At 40.3% G+C, this 17347-nt stretch overlaps 2 long non-coding RNA genes across 3 annotated transcripts in view; one reads left to right on the plus strand and one right to left on the minus strand.

The window, feature by feature from the left end:
* LOC111091259 overlaps nucleotides 1–17347 on the minus strand; it is an 85321-nt gene that overhangs the window by 35168 nt on the left and 32806 nt on the right. The window lies entirely within an intron of this gene.
* Nucleotides 1–17347, plus strand: part of LOC102152871 — a 79609-nt gene that overhangs the window by 26733 nt on the left and 35529 nt on the right. The window lies entirely within an intron of this gene.

The following is a 17347-nucleotide window of genomic DNA, read 5'->3' on the forward strand; positions in this document are numbered from 1 at the left end:
GCTATGTGCCAGGCATTATGCTAAACACTTTACATACATTATCTCATTACATCCTCTCAGCAGCCCTGTGAGGTCAATATTCCCTGTATTCTCATTCTATAAAGGGGAAGTGATGTTGGGAGAGAGGTTAGATAATTGTTATGGGCGAAATGTATCCTCCCGCATAAAGATATGTTAAAGTCCTAATTATTAGTATCACAAAATGTGATCTTATTAGTAAATGGGGTCTTTACAGAGTTAATCACGTTAAAATGAGGTGATTAGGGTGGGCTTTAATCCAGTATGACTGTGTCTTTATAAAAAAGGGAAGTTTGGGGGATCCCTGGATGGCTTAGTGGTTTAGTGCCTGCCTTCAGCCCAGGGTGTGGTCCTGGAGTCCCGGGATCGAGTCCCACATCAGGCTCCCTGCATGGAGCCTGCTTCTCCCTCTATCTGTGTCTCTGCCTCTCTCTATCCCCCACCCCCTCTGTGTCTCTCATGAATAAATAAATAAAATCTTTTTTAAAAAATAAAAGAATCTTAAAAAAAAAAAGGTAAGTTTGGACACAGAGATGGAGACACACAGGAAAAAAAAAGCGACTGTGTGACTGGAGTGATGCATCTAGAAGGCACTGTGTGCCAAAGGTTGGCAGCAAATAATCAAAGATTGAGGCCAGGAAGGATTCTCCCCTCAGGCCAGCAGAGAGAGCATGGCCCTGCCAACACCTTGATTTCAGACTTGTAGCCTCCAGAACTGCCAGACAATAAATTTCTGTTGTTTTAGCCATCTAGTTTTTGGAACTGTGTTATGGCAGCCCTGGGAAACTAATACTGTAACTTTCAAGGGTCAAAATGACAGAAAGTGATGGAGCTGATATTTTGGCACGGGTACTTGGTAAGAGCTCAATAGATGTTATTCGGTATTATTATTTATAACACTATTGGCAATGATATTTAATACTGCTATTATTAATGACAATATTTAGTGATATTGTTCCCTTTCTCCTAAGCCTGTGCTACTACTATTCATCTGTTATATGACAATTGGAGCTTATTTGTCTTAGAATCAAAAACCTATCAATCTCACTGAAAATGGAATATGAAATCAATTAGATAACTGAGCAGCTTTCCAATCAGACACCAGATAGTACCCACTTAAAGGAAATGTGCCCTTAACAGTCTGTGTGACATCGCCATGAAACTGTGTGAGAGAATATTTGTGAATGATCACCAAATATAGGCCTTGTATGTGATACTCCCTCAAACTTGAAGCCCTGTATTCTGAGTGACTGAAGAGAGCGAATTGTTGAAGTCCTGTGTTTAGATGAGGATATATCTGGAAAGGATTTTATAGCTCTCAACTCTGCTCTAGTGTCTAGCATCTGATCATGCATCCACAGAAACGTAATTCAACTTCTTAATTTTCCAGATCTGCAGATAATTGGTTCCATAGAGACACAAAGACTTAACACTCTCAACATGTACACCAGAGACACTGCTTACTAGTAATCAGAGGATCAGTTCCCTTTAAAGTTATAAAAATGTGTGTGTGGCAGGGCTTGTGAGGGTGGGCAGAGAATCATTTCTGGGTTCTTCATAATTATAGCGGATTATGATTTTTTATCTTTTTATTTTTTTGTATATTTTTTTTATTGGAGTTCAATTTGCCAACATATAGTTTAACACCCAGTGCTCATCCTGTCAAGTGCCCCCCTCAGTGTGGATTATGATTTTTTAAAAGGTAAAGCAAATTTCATAGCACCAGATCCAAATTTTTCATCATCTCCTTGCTCTGTACTGTAGTGGAAGTCTCATGTGGTTTGCCATGCTGAAGAGTACCCTGGAATTTAGTGGAAAACAGAGCAAGCAGTTTTTCCTAGTTTCTCAAATTATCCCCATCCTCATCTTTGAAGAAATTACGAATAGCTAATTTGGAGGAATTACAAGGGCAGAGCTGGCCTTGTAGACAAAGATACAGGAAGGACATTTGGAGATGTGGTTTCTAATTTAGGTTCTGTTGCTGGCTTGCTTTGACCTTCTGGAAAGTCACATGGTTCCCATGACCCCGATTGAGTTACTTGTGAAATACCAGAAATACACAGCCTAGAGCTGCATTATAAAGTGGTTGGGAGGGTTCCTATGGTAGATTTGTAAGTATGGTGGTCTTCAAAAACAAAGGGCACTGTTATAGAACCCCCATCTCTATATTGAAATTGTTTGCATGGCACAATACATCCAGTTCTTAGACTAGTTGGAGAGAAGAGTATCATTGCTAATATTAGGCAACAATTTTTACCTCCTTTCTTACCTAGACTTTTATCATAGCCTTGGAGTTAAAATAATTCCACATATCTAAATTATATTCTAGTTACACTGTGTGACTCTGGTTGTCTCCAAGGGTGAAAGGGTCAGGGCCAAGGGATTATAAGCAAATAGCCACAATCAACTCAGACATGGGCTGTGACTCTCAGAGTTGTGAGAGCCATTTCTCTATCCTGATCTGAACTCTAGCTCTGAACTGTTTTCCCATATAGGTCAGCTGCAGTGAATTTTATTTTGTTTTGATCCCTCTTGTTTTGGCCTTTGATAATAGTTCAATTTCTCTATTACCTTGGAATCTCACCTCTGACATTTGCCCCTTGCCTGTGAAATTTAGATCTAAAAGAGTAGGTCTCACAGTGGCTGTGAACAGTAGCTAGAGATGGCAAATTCACAATATAGTCAAGGGTTCCAGTATGGGGCCCACTGGGTGGCCCATCTTGGACTCAGCGCTAAGGGAATTCAGAGAAGGGAGAGCAAAGGATTGGTCTACCTATTCCTGTTAGGGAACGAACAGATTTCTAAATCCTGCACACTATTTCTCAATTAATCTTATCGCCTTAGTTTTGCCCCCTTCAGACCTCCAAAAACCTTCAAAAACCTGTCATTTCTATCAGTTAGCTTCCACTGTGAGCTGAAGCCAAAACTCTGTGGACTAAAGTAATATGTATTACTTCTTGTAATTCTGTGGATTGTTTTTCTGTCTGGGTTAGCTCTGTTGATCTGTAATGTCTGGGAGAGCCTCATTCATATGTCTGAAAGTGAGGTGACTCCTTGGTCTAGGAATCTTATCTGGGATGGCATGTCTGAAATGCACCTGTCTCTCCTCCTCTAGTAGGCTAGCTATGGCTTCCTCATATGTGCTCCCAGGGTTCCTAAGAGCAGTAAGAGAGGGCAAGCACCAGTGCACTAATGCTTTTCAAGGCCTGACTTGCATCACACTTGCTAATGTATCATTGATCAAATCCAGAATCAAAACAGGGGTCAGAAAGTTGTGATTGTTGATACACCATTCAATAAGATCCAAACTTCTTAACATGGATTCATTCTGAATGCAATCTACCATTTCAACATTAATGCCACACTACCATATCATTAGCGCTTATGTTCCAGGCAAACTGAGCTTGCTGTTTCTTATAGCTGCCATACCTACTGGTTTCCATACCACTATTGATGTACTTGTCTCATTGGAATGCCCTTCCTCCACTTGCCACTTGGCCAAAGTCATCATGGAATAAAATTTTTTTGTCCCCATGATGTGCTGAGCAGTATGCTAAGTGCTAGAATCTTGCAGAAGCTTAGAGCTATTTATTCCATATTAATTTGCTAGGGTTACTATAACAGTGTGCCACAGACTGGGTGACATAGACAACAGAAATATATTTTCCCACAGTTCTAGATGTTAGAATTCTAAGATCAAAGTGTCAGCAAAATTGGTTCCTTCTGAGGACCAGGAGGTAGGAATCTGATTCAGGCCTCTGTCTTTGGCTTTGGGATGGCTGCATTCCCCCTGTGTCTTCCTGTATTCTTCTGTAAATATCTGCATCCAAGTTTCCTCTCCTTCTAAGGACATCAGTCAGAATAGTTTGGAGTCCAGCCTTATGGCCTCATTTTAACTTAATCACCTCTTGAAAGATCTTATCACCAAAATAGTCACATTCTGTGGTACTGGGTATTAGGATTTCACTACACAAATTTCTTGGGGGATATGATTTAACTCATAATATCCTTAAACAACCCACTCACTTGCTACCTCTTCTTTAAAACCTTTACAATACTTTCCAGATAAAAGTAAATGTTATCTCCTTTTAAACTCCCTTGCTAATTTAATTGACCCTTTTATGATTCTGAACATTTACTATCTGATGTTATAGTTACCAATATCTGTAACTATTTCTCCCATTCATTCAATATGTATCAGGCACCAGCCATGCATCAGACACTGTGCTCAAAGCCGGGCAACAGAGGGGAAGCAGACACTGCTGGTGCCCTGCCCATTTTCCTGTGGGCACTCACAGCAGCAAAATGCTGATGGTATCCTATGTGAGCTCCACAACTTTTTGCTAAAGGGCTTTCTACCAGGTACACAGGGGAGGGGGGAGTCCCAAAGAGTTAATCCCCCTGGGAGCAACCCATAGCCAGCAGTAAATGGGAATTTGTGGATAAACAACCCAGATTCCTCACCGCCTCAGCTCTTACCTTCATCCAAAGGTGGATAAGAGTTGGTGAATAAGCAACACAGTTTCCTCACTCCTTGAATGGAATGACTCAGAGGCATGATCTCCCAGAGATTCGTAATGGGATGGAGCCTCGGCTGCCCACAGCACTAACTGGCTAGATAAGTCATACTCTTATAATTGGCTCCCTCGCCCATTCTTGCCTTCTTTTCCTGTTCTCCTGGCCATGCCTCCTGGCATCAACTCCAGATGAACTCCTTGTTCTCAATCCTGGTCTAGGGGACTACTTCTGGGGCAATTCAGTTTAAGTCAAGAGGTGAACGTAGGAGTCATAGTTTCCATTTTTCCATAACATCCATTAGTGGAGGGAACAGATGTAAGAATGGGGAATTATGATACAGTATGATAATAGCTAACATTTTTTGTGTAGTCTGAAAGCAATTCTAGTAAAAATAAGAAATGTTACTTCCGTTTTACATACAGGGAAACAAAGTCTTACAGAAGTTGGGAAGTGGCCCAGGGGCAACACAAACTGATAGTTACTGGGGATTTAAGCCCAGGTCTTTAAGATTTCAGAGCTAGAACTCTGCCATTTAGTTACCTTCCTGTCACTTGGTTCTTCCTCCTTTACTGACAGATGGTTTCAGAAGAGTTTGATTTATAAAAAAAAAAATCAAGGGATCCCTGGGTGGCGCAGTGGTTTGGCGCCTGCTTTTGGCCCAGGGCGCGATCCTGGAGACCCGGGATCGAATCCCACGTCAGGCTCCCGGTGCACGGAGCCTGCTTCTCCCTCTGCCTGTGTCTCTGCCTCTCTCTCTCTCTCTCTCTGTATGACTATCATAAATAAATTAAAAAAAATTAAAAAAAAAATCAAAAACCTAACGGGGGTTGAAGTTATGGGCCCTAAGCATCACCCACGTGTCTAATTAATGGTTACAATCCATCACATGGAGCCCTGGCATGAAGTAGTAAGGTGTTAGAGTCCAGAGCTGCCCCAGGCCCTGAGATGCACTCATCTCTCCAAGCCAGCTGGTTACCTACAGGAAATCCCCTCCCTGCAAACACCAGCCAGACCTGGAAGCACAGGGGTTGCTTCTTGTAGCAAAGCCAGTGGACCTGGCAACTTGGGCAACAGCAGCTGCTAGACTGTCAGCTTTCAAATAGTAAATATCTCTTTCCTTCTCAGCCTCCCCTCCTGAGTGCTGCAGTGTCAGGATAGGGGCAGGGTTCTTTGGCCTGGTCACTGATGACAGCAGTTCATCTCGGGCAGCTAATTGCTCCATTCTCCAAGTGACCCTTTTGTCTGTTCCAGGTCAGCAGGGTACCTTTTCCCATGGGAAGCCAGACAGACTATTCCTTACTAAGGGCTGGCCTGGTTGGAGAGCAGCACAGGGCCCCTGGGGAGAGCCAGGGAAACAGTCTCAGTGCCAATGGGCTATGGGGCTATCCCATTTTAGCAGGGATGTCACAGCCAGAATTCAGCACCTAGAAGGCCAGCAACCTGTTTCACTTTTCCTCTCCTTCTTCTTAGATTAAAAACAAAAAGACCAAAACCTTCCAAACAACAACAAAAATAACATAACCATGGTTATTTTTTCCATTGTTTTACCAATTCCTGTCATAGAAAACCTAGGTTTGAATTTCTATTGCACCAGACCCCGGCTGTGTGATTTGAGGCAGATGGCCTCCCTTCTCCCAACCTCTGCCTTTCTTGCAGTTAAGCTGGGTAGCATTATAAATGCAGTTAAGCATTTATCTGAGGCCACATGGCTAATGTGGCACAGCTGGGACTCTATCCCATGTCTTTTTTTGGTATCAAAACCCATGTTGTTGCCTCTTAGAGAGGGACTGACACACAGTAAAGGCTCAGAAATTCAGTTCTAGGACTCTGCGTTGCCACCAAAGTGAAATTGTGAAGGGGAAATAGTATGTGCTAATTGTTCTCAGCGTCACTCTTTTCTGTCTTCTTTAATTTCAGGTACCTTGACATGTCTGCCCTTCTTCCTATTATACCTGCTTCTTAGAAAGAGCCTGCAATTTGGATTCTCCTGAAATTCTTGGACTTGGGCACCAGCTCTGCCACTTATTGGCTGCATAATAGTGGATATATCACTTCTACTTTCTGCAATTCTATTTCTCATTTTTAGAAAGAAAAGGCTAGGGGTGCCTGGGTGGTGCAGTTAAATGTCTCACTCTTGATTTTGGCTCAGGTTGTGATCCCAAGATAGTAAGATGGAGCCCCGCATCAGGCCTTGCACTTGGCATGGAGACTGTTTGGGATTCTCTCTCTCTGTCCCCTTCCCCGCCTCTCCTGCCTCCATGCTCACATGTTCTCTCTCTCTCTCAAATAAATAAATAAATAAATAAATAAATAAATAAATAAATAAAATTTTTTGAGAAATAAAAAGAAGAGGCTAATGTAGATGATTTATAGATTTTTCTTGGTTTAAAATAATAGGTTCAGAGTCAACTGGTTGGATTCAGAATCTCTAGGTGTGTAAACTGGGGCAAGCCCTTTCCTTTCCTAACTCTGAAGTTACTCATGTGTAAAATGGGAATAATGAACCACTTCCTTTATAGGTAGGGGAGAGGAAGTGTCAATGTGAAGCATTTCTTAGGACAGGGCCTGATGGGTAATATCTCTAATTTAAATTCTCCGATCAAAGTTCAAGTCGGTCATTTCCACGTCAGTTTGAATTTCAGTCATGGTATTTCCTTTGTTTGGGGGCAGTTGCTTTATAATGAGCTATAAGGAGATTTCAGTAGAAGGGAGGTATTCGAGGGGCTTTCCATGTTCCCTGAAAAGCATGCCACTTAGGCAGCTACTCTGACAACCTGTAAAAGGTATTTTGTGTGGAACAATTAAGTAGTTAGACCAACAGGTCAGCTTTTTTTTTCTTTCTTTTCTTTTTTTTTTTTTTTTTTCCAGCAGAAGCTCTTTCTGGATTCCCAAGAACTGAATACCAAAGTCTTCAGTTTGAGTGTGTGTTGTATAGGAAGAGGAAGTTGGAGGAGTGTGGCTGAAGATGAAAACCCAGTCCTGGTCTGACATTTTCTTTTTAGAATTTAGAAAGGCTTCCCAATACTTTTGCTTTTTCTAAGCTCAGCTAGCTTGGCATTCTTATTCAAATCAGGCACCAATCAGAAGGGAGTGCACATCAGTCAGACACGTTTGCACGTATGGGCTTTAATTACCCAGTGCCTTTCGACCGTTCACACCCAAAGGAAATCACTGCGGTGGCGGATCTGGACCTTATTCTCAAAGGAAACATTCAGTGAATAGAAAGTGCAAAACCTGTGAAATGCAATGGAAATTGGCATGCAGACAGAGATGGGGGCAGGTCCTGGAAAATTGGTCAGGTGACTCTCAGAACCCAGCAGAGAACCTCCAAGTCCTCCACTGAACGCACTACCTTTCCCAAGAACCACTTACTAAATATTTCTGCTTGTGTTCTGTAAGCTTCCACAACAGAAGTATTTCTAATCATAGGAGCATAGTTTCATGTGATTCAAAAGAATCTTCTTAATGGATACATGGTTTAATCATCCATTTGTGGACTGAATCTCCACTATGCCATTTCTGCGCACGGGTCTGCTAATCTCTGCTGGAATGTCTCCAGTAGCAGAAGACTTACCAGGCCCAGTCCATCTTTGTTCAACTATCTTAGAAAGTTCTTCCACTGTGAAGTGAAGTATTCTTGCAGAAGCTTTTGCTTCTAGAACCTCTTGGGGACATTCAGCACATATATCTCAATGTTTCCTAAAATTCAGTTATTCATACACCACTTTTCCAGTTGTTCTATATCTGTGCATTACCTATAATGCTATTGATATAATATTTTCCTTTTAATTGACTTGTTTTTTTTTAACTTAAATAGGTTTGTCCTAAGCAAAATGATCTGCGATCTCTAGTTTGAGGGGTGACTTTTTTTTTTATATTACATATAAGAATAAATATATGTACCAGGTAAAACCATCTGTGGGCTGTGAAGGGAAGCACACTACTGTACCAACTAACAATGCTTTATCATATTTAATTAAATGAAATAAGTTGGGTGAGAATTAATAGTTCATCAAGTACTTAATATATCCCAGGTACAGAGTGGGTGCTTCATATATGTTATCTCAGTGAATAGCTTAGTGCTTACAATAGTCTTCTGAGCTCAGTGTTATTTTTGTACTTGTTTTGCAGATTAAAAAAAGAAGAAGCTCAGAGAGAGGGAAATATTGCCTAAAGTTAGATGCTTAGCGAATGAAAACATTAGGATTTGAATTCATGTCTTCTGGTTTCAAATGCCATGTTTTGCTCGCTGGGCCACATAATGACCAGAAGTTTTATTTACCCCAGAAAGAAGGTAATTCCAGCAGTTTGATGCCTTTGCTTTATTGTCCTAGCCACTGCGGAAGAAGATACCTTTGTCTCCAAACAGCTTACTGCTGATTAGAACAGTTGTTTGTTCTTCAGTGAGTGCTCCTAAAGGCTCTAAATAGACAGCTTAGTTGACAGACATATATGTGGCAGCTGTATCTCAGCCACAGGTCCTTTCTTTTGAAAAATGTCTTGGTCTGTAATCAAGCCCAAGGCATGCCAGACACAAATAACACAGGTCGTTATAAAAGTTTGCGATGGGGCGGAGAAAGGGACAGGAATAATTTCTCTAGCATCCTAAATCTAATCCTTTCAACCATTCTTGTGCTGCTTTGAAAGGGTATTGTGTACCATGAAGTGTGCTCAGAAGGTAAGGACAAATTACAGTAAACGTATAGGAGATACTTGCTTACTCAGTAGTGAGAAAAAAAACCTGTTATAGCCACCCAAAATCCTCAGGCAAAGAGAATGACATCCTTTTACCCTTTTCTTCTGTTATTTCTAGCACATTAGAGTGCTCACGTGCAGGGTTCTTCAACAGCTCTAAAGAATATTGATATTGAATAATATCTTAGGGGTGCCTGGGCAGCTCAGGTGATTAAGCATCTGACTCTTGATTTGAGTCAGGTCATGATCTCAGGGTCATAAGATTGAGCCCATGTCAGGCTCTTACTTAAGACTGCTTAAGATTCTCTCCTCCTCTCTCCCTGCCTCTCCTCCCTTTCTCCCTCTCTCCCTCTCATAAATAAGTAAATAAATAAATAAAATCTTAAAAAAGAATTCCATGAAGAAAGATTAGTCCCATGACCCAATAAATTGGGGAAGTGGTCCGTACTATATTCTCTTTCTGTTGATTTGAAATTAAAGGCTCTGAGAAGAGATTAACTTTGTTTAATCCAGTGTGTCCCCAAATTATCTGACCACTGTCAGAAAAAGTTGAGAGACTGCAATGGCCAAAAGAGGTTTCTGGATGTTCTTCCAATTGAATATGAAGCATTAGCTGCCTCGTTCTTTTGGCTGATTTGATTTTATAGGGATCTTGGCCTTTTATTGTCTTTGACCAAGCTATTTTACAGATCCATAAGTTGTAGGCAACTAATGGTAATGCCAATGATTCTTGTTCTTGCAAGTGCAAATGCATTTTTTTCTCCCAGTGAGGTTGCAAGGATGTGTCTGCTAGCAAATTTATTTCAGCATTTCTGACTGCTTGTATGTGTCTGCTCTCTGGATTCTCCTTTGTACTCGTTATTTTTTGTTTTTTGTTTTTTTACATCTTGTTCCCTCATTATTTAATGAGCTAAATAAAATCTTTGACACATTTTAACTTTATATTTATAGAAGCACAGCTTTTCTCTTTTCTAAAAATTATGTTTTCAATACCCAGAAACTCATGAGTTTTGTTTCTAATTTTGTCTCTCAGCATACCTATCTATGCATCTAGCCACTGTGGCCTACCAATGCTGGCCCCTAACTTCTCTTTGTCTTTCAGCTCAGTACTTTTAAGTCTGAATCTTGCTCTACTGAAAGTAACCAACCACTCTCTGGTCGTCGGACTCTTTCTCCTGCAATGCCTGCAGGCCAGTTAGCCTCAGGATATGTAGCATTCAACATGGTTTCTCTACTGGCCCTTCCAAGAACATATTTTTTATTTTCCTCTTCATTGGCATCATTTTCTACTTTTCTTGAGCTGTCATCTTCCAATCTTACCGAAATCCTTCCTATCTTTCTATGTAGCTGTCTTGAGCTATCCCAGCCTGAATTACTTTCTTCCTCCACTGAAGTGCCTGAACGTATTTTTATCACTCCTATAGCTTTCTTCACATACTTCCTCATGCTATTCATGTACATTTAAAAAAATCAACAAATTCCAGAAAGGAGAGATAATTCTTTATTTTTTTTTAATGGAAGAATCATATGATCAGTCCTGTATGTGGATTTGTTCTCACCAACTCAGTAAAAATGGAAACAGTAATAGTGTATGTACATGTGTGTGTCCATGCACACAAGTGATTTATTAAGAAAGGGCTCCCAGAGGAGAGCCTCGTGAGTATAACAGGAACCATGGAATGGGAGGAAGCCAGACAAAGGTGAGACAAAGACAAAATCTTTCAGCAGCTACCTTCCACTTGATCCTACAGGGAACTATGGAACACAAATTGTGGCTCAGAAGTGTCCTGACCACGAAGCACCCATGAGTTGTTAGGTTAGGGCCACCCAGTCATGTTCCAGGCATTTGCAAGTGCAAAGTGGCTCAAATAGCTGGAGGGGAGACCTCCAAAGATATGACACAGTGATGGTTGTTAGAAGCAAAATCATACAGAATTTATAACCCTTTTATACACAAGGGTGTATAAAAATGTTAAACAGAAGTCTTATAGGATCTAAGTGGAGCACCAGCATTGCCCATGACAATTGTTCTGCTTCATAAAAAATTTCAAAATTTGTGATCAAATATATACAACATAAAACTGACCATCCTAACCATTTGTAAATGTGGTTCAGTGGCATTAAGTATATTCACATTGTGCTACCATCACCACCATCCATCCACAGAACTCATTCTTGCAAAAATTGAAATGTTTTACCTAAGAAGCAATAGCTCCCTATTCTTCCCTCTACTCAACTCTTAATAACCATCATTTTTTTCTATTTCTATGATTTTGGACTACTCTAGGTACTACGTATAAGTGGAATCATACAAAATGTTTCCTTTTGGGGAACTGTAATGCTTTTAAACAAATGGCAATAATCTTTTAAAAATAGTGCCTTAAACTGTTTACATCACAGAAATGGCCTCTCCAGACCTCTCTTATTCTTAATGGGTACTGGAGACCCCTCTTGTTCTTACCAGCAATTTCAGATAATAGATCAAGAATGAGCCCAGGAAGATCCTGATTTAGCTGGAGCTATAAGATTCCTTATGTGGCTATGAGAGCATATCACCCTGATACCTCTTAAAATGCAGATTCCAAGGTTCCTTTCCAGACTTATGATTCAGAATATTCAATGTTGAGAGTACATATTCTGTGTAAGAAAATTCTTTTTCCGTGTGAATTTTGTGTAGCCAACAAAAAGTATTTTCACAATCACCAATCTTGAACATTACTTTTCAGCGTTGTTTTGAAGGCACTGAATTCTTCCTAGAAATGGCACTTCTCATAGGACCCCATTGCCCAAATACAAACAGGCAGGGCTGTTCAGATGATGGCAGATGGCCTTAAGATTTGGTCACATTTCACCTTCCTCTGTAATTCCTACTATTCAGCTTCAGAGCTACAAGGCTTTTTGGAAACAGCTTGAAAACTAATGATCTAAAAATATATATTGGAAGCTTTTTTCTACCCATGTGTGATAGTTGAAAAATATCTCTCCACCCTATCCAAGATTTCCATACAAAGTCCCTGGAACCTATGAATGTCACCTTATTTGGGAAAAGGGTCTTTGCAGATGTGATTAAGTTGAGTTTGAGAGGAGGGCATTGCCTGTTGGCCTTGAATGCCATCACAATTGTCCTTACAAGAGGAAGGAGAGGGAGATTTTAGGTTGAGGAGAAGACACAGTCACACAGAGGATAAAGCAATGTGAAGACAGAGGCCAATTTTTGATGCCACCACAAACCTGTGAAAGCTAGGGCAGTCACCAGGAGCTGAAAGAGGCAAGAAATGGATTCTTCCCTAGAGCCCTTGGAGTCAGTATGGCCCTGCCAGATTTTGGACTTGTAGCTTCCAGAACTGTGAGGCTGGTTTGTTGGTTGGTTGGTTGGTTGTTTTTTGTTTGTTTGTTTGTTTTTAGGATTTATTTATTTATGTGAGAGAGATTGAGAGCACAAGCAGGGGAGAGAGAGAGAGAGAGAAACCTGAGCAGACTCTGGGCTGAGTACAGAGCTCAACATGGGGCTCAATCTCACAACTCTGAGATCACCACCTGAGCTGAACCAAGAGTTGCCTGCCTAACTAACTGAGCCACCCAGGTGCCCCTGTGAGGCTATTATTTTAAGCCAGTGAGCTAGCAGTGACTTGTAGCAGTCACTAATAATAACTAATATGCCATGTAATTAAAAAATAATTTTCAAAGATATTAAAAATTTCTATAGCTACTTTCTGTGAAAACAATTGTTGATTATTGTCGTCCGCTCCCTTTGCAGAAGGATGGGCCCAATACTAACATCTTGGATTGGCACTGAAATGGAATCAGAAAACTTCCTGTCTCTTTCTTCCTTAGGGAAAATAATGAATCTCTGTCATTTCAACTAGTTTGATTTTCAAGTGTTTCTCTATCAACTTAACCTTTGGAGAAAGTTTCAGAGTACAAGCCCTTTTCCCCGTCAAATTTTCCCCTTCAAGGACTATATTTTGTTTTCGCAGTATTAATCCGTTTATATAAATTCTGTCTTGGGGAGATGGAAATGTAAATGCCTTGGAAAAAAAGGAGTCTATCTGCAGTAAGAGATAATGCACCCTTTTATTTTGTGGAAATTAAACTACTACTGAGTTCACATAATATAAATATTTAAGCCATTAAGTGGCATTTTATGCAAATCAATAAATGAGAAGGAAACAGCACTTGCAGAAAAATAACTTTGCTTTTATAGAAGTAGCAAGGCCAGTTTTAGTCAGCTCTCATGTATAGGATAATCTTTAGGGTGACCACATTCTCTAAGTCTCAAAAAATAAATTCTAACAGATACTTGAAGTCCTGGTGTTTATGTAGTACTTTACAATTTGTAAAATGCTTTTGTACTCATTTTCTCTCACATCATCTTGGCAAGTAGATAAAGCAGAGATTATCAGCTGCTATGGGTTGCATTAGGTTTCTGCCCCCCAGCCAAATTCACATACTGAAGTCCTAACTCCTGGTACCACGCAGAATGTGGTCTTATTTAGAAATAAAGTCATTGCAGTTAAGATGTTAGTCATAGTGGAGGAGGGTGGGTCCCTAATTCAATATGGTTGATATTCTTATAAAAAGAAAAAAAACTGAGCATAAACACACATAGAAGGAAGTCATGTAAGCAGACGCAGGAGAAAATGACTGTCTATAAGCTAAGAAACATCTAAGGCTTCTTGAAGCTGGAGGAGAGACTTGGAATGTATCTTTTTCTCAGAGCTCTTAGAAATAGCTAACCCTGCTAACACCTTGATCTTGAATTTCTAGCCTACAGAACTGTAAGACAATAAATTTGCATTCTTTAAGTCATCTGGGTAGTGGCACTTCATTTTGGTGGCCCTAGCAAATGAATATATCAAGATACTCTTTGCCAAGATCATATAAAGATGGATCTAGGACTAAAACCTGAATTTTCTGATTCCTTGTACAGCAATGTAAAAATTTCAGATTCTATTGATTATAGGTTCCAGAGCTGGGTTAGGGGATACGAGCTATTATCTGCAGGTGAGGAGTATCAAGAGTAGCAGTTAAGTGGAGTATCATCTGCTTCTAGGGTTGAGATGAGAAGCATAGAGGGACCCACGTAGGTAGCATATGCCAAACACAGTTATGAACTCTGAATCATAATAAGCAGCTGGGTTGTAGGGTTTGCAGGCATATCCTAAGGTTAACATTAGCAGTTGGTTTAGGAGTCAAGAAGGTATGGTTAATGGCTGGAAAAGTCAAAGAGTTGAGGGGTTAAAGCTAAGCTCACCCTTCCAGGTGCCCAAGAATTCACTGGATAGGGCAGAGGAACTCTGTCATCAAGGTGCAGGGATCTGAGGCAGCTCAGGACATTCTCCGGTGATTCTGTCTAGGGACTATTCCTTGGGACTTAGAGGCAGCACATTCCTATAAGCAAGAGATTCCCCTCTGGGAGCATATTAATTATCTTTGCTTGTGACTTTTTCCCCACATATTTCTTGTTTTCATTTGGACACATGATAGGGAAATAATAGGTTTTAAGAAAGGATGTATGCTAGCTGACATTCTCTACTGGTCTCTGATGGGAGCCTGGGTGGATGCTCACAATTGAAGACAAATGCATGGTTTCCTGCCTCCTGCCTTTTAAGGAGTAGGTGCAGATAAAGCCTGCTGGTGCTCCCTGAAAGTCGTTGTGTATGTGACGAGGACAAAATGCCCGATCCAATGGGAATCGTGTGAGGTAAGGTTCTTTTGGTTGCAGGGAAGAGATTCAGGCTACCTTCAGGAAGGGGTTATCATATTAATTCATGGATGAATAAAGAAGACAAAAATATTGGCCATACTGTTGATTTTTTCAGAGGCTTGTATATGGTCTGAATACTGGGGAGATCCAGCACCTCTTTGATGTCATGCTGTCCATCAGCAGAGTAGCTTCCTAGATCCCTACTCATACCCTCTGCTCATCTTTCTTTCTGTTTCTGTGATTCCTGCCAGTAGAGTCTACAGGAAACAGAAAATCCAATGTATGCCAGAGATACTGTGACCAGTAAAAGTTCTGAGGCAGAGTAAAGAGCATCTCCCTACACAAAGGCAGAAGGTAGTAGGCAGTCAGATGACTGATTCTTTGAATAATGGCAAAAGGATTTTGTACCAAGAATTTGAAGAAACAAAAGCAGGCCAGCCTCAGATTCAGTTCACATTTGCTAAGAACTTAACACAGGCTATGCACTATATTCCATACTTTTATTTATTTCATTTTAAAGCTGAAAGTAGAATTCCTTCGGAGGAGGAAATAATTTCTATTTAGGGAAATGCTCAGGCTGACAGCTTTCCTGGATGTGTAAGAAGTCTTTCCTGCACCTCACTTTTTATGGGCAGAAGCCAGATATGGAAAGATCTAAGCCTCAGTTTAATAAAGCTGGAGAATAGCCAGCTTCCAAAGACAGTCCAGAAAGGAGGGGTATTGTTATAGCATTATATAACTTAACCATCACAATGACTCTGGGAGAGATACTATTATTACCTTCATCATAAAACAGAAGACTGTGCACAGCAAGGTTTAGTAACTGCCCAAGGCCATATAACCACCTGATGAAGTTTGAACACATTCTGTTTGATGGCAAAATCTGTACTTTTAACCTATAGGCTATATCAGCTAGAAACTTTTGCCTGTTAGTAAGTATCTAATATCATAAGAGAGAATAAGTCTTTAATGTCCCCAGGTAATTTTCCACTTGGCTTAAAGAATTCAACTCCTGGGGGCCTGGATGGCTTAGTTGGTTAAGCATCTGCCTTCATTCAGCTCAGGTTGTGATCCCAGGACCCTGGGGTCAAGTCGTGCATCAGGATCCCTGCAGGGCAGGGAGTCTGCTTCTCTCTCTACCCTTCCCCCTGTTTGTGATCTCTCTCTCTCTCATGGGCGATCTCTCTCTCAAATAAATAAATAAAATCTTTAAAAAAAATCCAACTCCCCTTTCATATTTCTAAGTGGCTAGTGTGGTTTGTAGCAATACAACATACACAGTGTTCTTGTAGACAGTCATCATGAGGGAGACTAGAGCATCATCTGCTTCCTCCTCTAAGAGAGGTGTAACGACAACAACGAAAAATGGCATCTCAACAGAGCTGCTTCCAGGCAGGCTTAAGCTTTTTGGCTTAGACTTGGCTTTGTAATATTTTATGACTGAGAGAGAAAGAGGCTGAAAGTTAATGGCTTTTTGAGATAATGCAGTAAACTCAAATGCTTAAGTGATTTGCAGGGAAAATACTTATCAACAGAAAATAGAAAACAGATTTTGTTTAGAAAGCATAAGCTGTTTAGAAATCTTACATTTGGACTGGATAGCCCATTGCTCATACGGACTTGTTAGTGAATTTTAAGCTTCTTGGCAGACTTACATTCCTCAGGTCAGTGGTAGGGATTGAGTGTCAAATTTCATTTGTGGAAGAGACCATATGTTGGGCTCAAAAAGTATCAAAAATAGCTTTTAATTTGCTTCCCCTCTAAGCGGATTATATAGAATTTGATTTCCACGTTCTGAGGATCTTACTTCTAACCCAGGCACTATTACTAGACCTGTCAGAGGAAGGAAGATGCTCATGTTCTGCAAAGCCAAATCATCGTGTTTCCTTTGAATTTAACAGCAACAGAAGACAGGAACACTTTCTCTAGATACACTTTGCTTTAAATCCTGAAAAACCTAGAGATTTTACACAACTACCTGACTTTGAAAACAGAGGATTCCTGTGGGATGTTTATTTCTTTCATAACCAGAAGATGAATTGATAGTGCATAGAGTGCATATTCCATTCCTGGAATAGAGGAAATAAATAGACAATTTCCAAATGCTTTTGCAATAAATATAACTAAATTGTCTTTTAAAAAGCCAGACTAGTCAAAATAAGTGCAGTTATTTAAATAAATAAGTCATCTTTACAGGAGGAACAGTCTGGAAATGTTAGCTGAAGAAAGCAAAGAAGGAGAGAGGGAGAATGTTATTGGGTGTCAGTCTTCAAAGGCTGCAATTATCTGACAGTGCTTGCTTAAATTCTTCAGGAGGGTTTTAACTGTAGTGTATATCAAATGAAGGAGGAAGAGAATAAAATCTAGCCAACCATTGTACAATTCAGGATGCAGTCTGTATACTGTGAC

Source organism: Canis lupus, chromosome 20 (assembly GCF_011100685.1).
Source record: "Canis lupus familiaris isolate Mischka breed German Shepherd chromosome 20, alternate assembly UU_Cfam_GSD_1.0, whole genome shotgun sequence".
NCBI classification, from domain to species: domain Eukaryota; kingdom Metazoa; phylum Chordata; class Mammalia; order Carnivora; family Canidae; genus Canis; species Canis lupus.